We start from the raw sequence: 6,000 nt of genomic DNA, 5'->3' as shown, positions 1-6,000 counted from the left end.
CATTTGTTCTGGGACGTTGGGGTCCCACTCAGGGTCGGATAAGGGGTATATATCGTGAACTGTCCCTTGGAGAGTCCCAGCAGCAATTTGGGCCTCTATAGCAGACATAGCAGCCTTATTAACCATCTCCTTTTCTGTACTATCTAATAATTCATCTAGGATAACATTCAGATCACCCCAATCTGGGTTTTGGGCTCTGATGGCCCTTTCTACCTGCATAGCTACTCTCTGGGCTGTCTCTGTATCTCCCAACTGAGTTTTTCCACAGCTGTAGTTCTCCAAGGGAGAACAGTGTCTTGATATAAATCACTCCCTGATTTCCCACAGCCTGTGTCAGAGGTACTTCCAATGCGGGCCCTTCCCTCCCCTTCATCTTTCTTCCATCTCGTGTGTTTGGCAATTGGACTGGCTGCTCCTATGGCTTCTTGGGCTACCTTTCCCCTTCTCCTACCACCCTCCTCGTGGGAACCATCCGTATCAGAATCATCCCATTTGCTTTTAATCGAGACTACTTCACGGGAATTAGGGTTGTCTCAGCCCAGGGCTGGTCGTGGACTGTTTCGCTCTTAACCATAGCACTGGCAGCACAGCGTAGCGAGAATCGTGGTGGACCCTCTCCGACCGCAGCTCCAGAAGAGCCATCTGGGTCGGAGTCATCCCGCCCACCTCTGGTCGGGGCGGCCTCGCCTCTAATCCTGACGCTGGCAGCACAGCAGAGCAGGAGCCGTGATTGGCCCCCCGCCCTTCCCCAGCTCCAGAGAAGCCGCGGGCGGTGGTGAGCCCGCCTTCATCTCCGCCCCTGCTTCCGTCTTTGGGGCGGTCGGGGGGCGGTAGGAAGCCCATCCCCGCTCCCGCCCCCACTGTCGTCACGGGCAGTTAGGGCCCCACCCCCATCTCCATGCCTGGAGCGGTCGGGGAAGGGGGCGGCAGCAGCGGCGGTGGCCCGTGGCCAGCCGCCTCCGCTTCTGAAGCGGCTGCTGACCGCGGTGTCTGGAGCGGCGGGGGGGGCATGGGCGGAGGCAGCTGTGGTGGTAGTTGCGCGCCGCTGTCCCCCCACCCCCAGCTGCACGGGCGGCGGCTGAGACGGCACGGGGAGTGACCCCCCCCACGCTCAAAGCCAGTGCCACCATATCCTCATCCAGCATTGTCGCAGACATCTTTCATGAAAAATCCTTTCTTAGGATTTTTCCTTGTGAGAAGCTGCAGTTTCAGCAACCAAAAGTAAACAATGGTTATCTGCTGCTGTGGAATGCAACAGGTAGACCTGTGATTGGTCTCCTGTGGATGCTTGGATTTCCTGACCACTCATGGCAGAGCTGGCTCTTGCTCTCTGTCTGAGACACAGATCTTTGTTATTCATTCTTGTCTATTCTTAGCTTAGCTAGCTTCTGAAGAAACCTTTTCCTTTCTATTTCTTTTTAGTATAGTCTTAATGTAACATATATCATAAAATAATAAATCAAGCCTTCTGATCATGGAGTCAACATTCTCGTCTCTTCTTCATCCTGAAAACCCTTGTGACCATGGTCACACAGCATGTCCATTTCCCCAGTTCCAACCAAATCAGCCTGCGGCTGTTTCACCCTGTCTCTTTCATTTTTCTTCCCTCGTAAAACCATTTTCAAATAGCCTTTCACCACCTTGTATACCTCCTCTATGTAGAAATATACTAAAGAGTTCCGTGTACTTCAACTCATCAAATTTGCGCAGGGACCGAAATTCTACTAATAACTCTGTGATTAATTCACTCTCTAAGCTAGTGTGAAAAACAGAGTTCACTCCTTAGAATTTTTAAATGTTTTATAATAATAGGATAAAAGAAGGACAATATTTCCAGTGCTGAGCTGCTTTTTACAAATGGCACACCAAAAACCGTAAAATCATGTTCTCTATATACGTTTACGTTGCTGGGGTTACATTCCCGAGAGCTTTTAATGTTGCAGGGGCTCTTCCTGTTTAGGTTTCCCATCCTGACTTATATGTATGACATCCTGAGATCAAGTCAATAAATTTTATTCCTTCCCGTGATTTCATCCCTGTTGTTTTACACTTTTCTGATAAGAGGAGTTAACGAGCTCTTCCCCAGTCTCCTCCTGTGCTTTATCTTGTGTCACTCTTATCACTTGGATGTGTCAGTCAGTGGATGGCCTTTGTAATATGTGATGTGAGATAATTCATGCTTAGATTAAATATGTATAAAATAAAGTTGTAAAATAAAATTGTACATGTAACAAAAATCCGAAAAGCCTAAGATCACGGACAGTCCGGAGACAGATTGCCTCACATAAGTTGCAAAACTCCTGATGGCAGCAAGGAAAGAATGTCTCATTAGCAAGCAAAAAGACGTGGCCGGTATGGAGATGGGCTTTTCCCGGGACCATCCAGGAACACCCAAGAGCTATCAACACTTGATAAGTATCTTCAATCAAGATAACCAGAGTCGTCAGGAACATACATCTGAATACCAGATTTCCCATAACACGATCAACACCCGCCACCTCCCAAGAAACAGAATTGTCCAGCCCTGTACAGAGAAAAGAAACTTTGTGCATATAAGGGGTAACAAAAGGAATAGGGGCACCTCTGCCTCAGGCAGAAAAAACTGTATAAAACCAGCTCGCCAGAGATGGCATTTGTGAACGGAGGGAGGTCTGATGCGATAGAGGCAAGATCTAGGTTCACCTAGCGCTGATCCCGGGCTCGACGCTGTCTCTTTGACTGTGGCTATCGAGGACCGTATTTTTGGTTGCGAAAATAAAATCTTTCCGTATTAATTTGGCTTTCTCATTAATTACCTATAACAGACTTGCACTGTTTTTCTTAGTTACACAAAAGCCTTTTCAATTCTTATGTTTTGCCAAGGTCTATAGTACAATATGTTCATCACACTACTATTTCTATAAGTGATACATAGACATTATATTCACTACACTACTATTTCTATGAGCAATACAGTACATACTTAAGCTGATGGATTATATTATATTATACTATATTTTATATTAACAAGCAACTAAAAAGTTATAATTTGTACGATATCTAGATACTTATGATCAATAATAACATGCAAAACTAATACATAAATGTGAAAGCCAATATTATCTGGTAATTTTTAACACAGTGCTGGGGTGTTTCTGGCGATCAGCCAAAGAACACACCGTAGCTTAAAACAATGTTCTCTATATACTGTTACATTGCTGGGAGTACATGCATATTCATGAGTTTATATATTACTCAAACATTCTTTTGAGTTTTTTTGATGTTCTAGGAACCCTTTTGTTGGGTGTCAACTTCTGACTTATCTGCATGACATTCTGTAGATTAGGTTGTTTTCCAGAGATAAACAAAACTCCACAACTTTGTGAAAGTTGTAAAGCCGGTATGTTTATTACAGCGCTGGACGCATGTGGAGATTACTCTCCTTAAAAGACATGCGTACCTCTGGGAACTCCAGGTCCCTTTTTATCCCCTTCTCAAATACATATGCATGCAATTTCACAATAGGTTCATACATATTCATTTTTACAAATTCCACGTGACATTTGCCGCTAGTTCTTCTTTATCAGAAAGAATTCCTAGGTCAGGCTGACCTGCTTCCACAGCAGTTTCTGTCTCTATCACTCTCTGTCTCCCCCTCCTTATCTCTGTCCTTCACTGAAGCAGTTTCTCTGAGCCTAAGCTTTTTACGAGAACAGGCAGTCAGACTAAATAGCCATGTTTTCAAACTACACACTTAACTCAAAGATGTACATTTCACCTAAATCAAAATGGATTTCTACTCTGGAGAATTTCTACTCTGTCTCAAGGTCAATATATTTTATTTCTTCTTTTTGATCCATCCTGTTTCACACTCCTTGATAATGAGGAGTCAATAAATTCTCTCTAGTACTCTGGGTTCTGTCACGGTTATCACTTGGAGAGGCCAGTTCCTAGATGTGAGAAACAACATAATTGTTTTACACCGTTCTCTGAGTTAGTTGCATAAAAGCATTTTAACATTACATAGTCTCTATTTTAACATTTTGCTAAAGTCTACAATATAATATTTTTATCACACCACTATTTATATAAACTATACAGTGCATACATAAACTGACAGATTATACTATACCAACAGCAGTTAAAAAGTAAGTATAAATTGTATCATATCAAAAATACTTGTGATTAATAATGTTATAAATACATATTATGTTGTTGGCTTTTCACAAATATTAGGATGAATATTATATGTGTAATGTTAAAATAACTTTGCTTTTATTTCTGCTATTGACAAAAACTTAGACATAGTAGTAGTGGTAGCTGATAATTATGAGTGAACTGTTTGTTTGGTTGGGATACGATCCAGCGATCCAGCGAACAGGTAATGTGGACCCTGCTATTGATATGCCAACTATCAGCATCTGCCATCTGAAGAAAGTATGGACCAAGGCCCAAACTGGAAGTGATAAGGAGAAGGAGCCAAAACCACAGCCAAGAAACACACATGCTCTAAAAAGGTGGACCTGAGAAGGGACCATGTAAAATACTTCCTGGAAAATGTAAACTACTTTCTGGATATGCATAAGGGTCTATGAATATGTAACAGGCTGATGTAATAGTAAAGGTATTTAAGGGGTATCCCGAAGGTAATGGGGTGCTCTTGGCTGAGTGCCAAGACACACACAGCCGTAATCTATACTTTACTTTGTCTCCTATTGTCCTTTATTAAACTGTTTAAATTTTCACAGGAGAGTGAATGTGTTTTTCACAATAACAACATGCAAAAGCTAATACATAAATGTGAAAGCCAATATTATATTGTCATTTATAACACTAGCAAAGCGAGGCCATCTTCACTGCTTTCCTAATTTTAAAGTTGGCCAGACCCGTGTCGAGTGCCTGATTAGTTCTTGTGTGTCAAGGGCAGGATCTTTTCCCTACTAGATACCGCCAGTGTTTTAATATCAAATCTAATGGAGAATTGCAGGGAATCTGTACACTTTCAGCAGAGGACGTGCAACCCATGATTACTCATAAACAGGAAAAACCAACCAGAAAAGAGTTATCAGGTCTGGAATTCACCCTGGGGTCCGACAGTCCTGGAATTTCCACCCCCCAGGCAAACTATCCAGCTTACAAATTACATCACCTAGCCAGAACTACCAGCATAAGTAGACTACAGAAAGCATGGGCACGAAAAACCTTCCCTTGCTGGAAACCAAACCCCTGGCCTCCCAACTATCCAACCAGCACCTTAAGCCTCTGAGTCACTCTGTGGCTGCACACTGGTATCTCCTAGACTCTGTAGTTTCAACAGAGGGTGTCCCCCTATTGCCACGATTTTGTGGGGATCTGGGATCCAATCCCCTCCCCCGCCCCCTTTTTGTGGGCATCCCTAGAGACACATGCCTAACCTTCTCGGAGATATCCCCTATCTGATGCCAGCACAATACGGACCCCTTTTAACTCACCTCCTTTCTGTGCTTCCGTGTTGGGGCCTGCAGCCCTGGTCACAGCCTTGGACTGGCCACCTCAGCCCTCGTTAAATGCCAGAAAAGGGGGTGAAGCAAAGATGTTCCTCAGTACAAGAACTGCAAGTTTCAGCGTTTCACACCAAGACTGCTGAGAAATGATTGGAAATGGCTTATCAAGCTCTTCTGACAGCTCCCTCAGTTCCTTTGGGTGGATCCCATCCAGTCCCATAGACTTGTGTCTGTTTAAGTGGTGTAGCAGGCTGCTAGGCATTTTCCATAGGACTATGGGGGTTTCATTTTGCTTCCCATCTCTCTCCTCAAGCTCAGGGAGCTGGGTACCCAGAAAGCAAGTGATCTTACTATTAAAGAGTGAGGTAAAGAAGGCATTAAGTACCTCAGCCTTTTCCTCAGCCTTTGTCAACATTTCCCCCTCATCTAAGAAATGATGGATATTCTCCTTAGCCCTTTTTTGTTGCTTTTTTTTTGTCTTTGCACGTGTGTCGCAGACATCTTTTATGGAAAATCCTTTCCTTAGGATTTTTCCTCC

Source organism: Agelaius tricolor, unplaced genomic scaffold (assembly GCF_023055355.1).
Source record: "Agelaius tricolor isolate 1412-34295 unplaced genomic scaffold, bAgeTri1.0.p SCAF_21, whole genome shotgun sequence".
Lineage (NCBI taxonomy): Eukaryota > Metazoa > Chordata > Aves > Passeriformes > Icteridae > Agelaius > Agelaius tricolor.
This window is presented reverse-complemented; position numbering follows the sequence as displayed.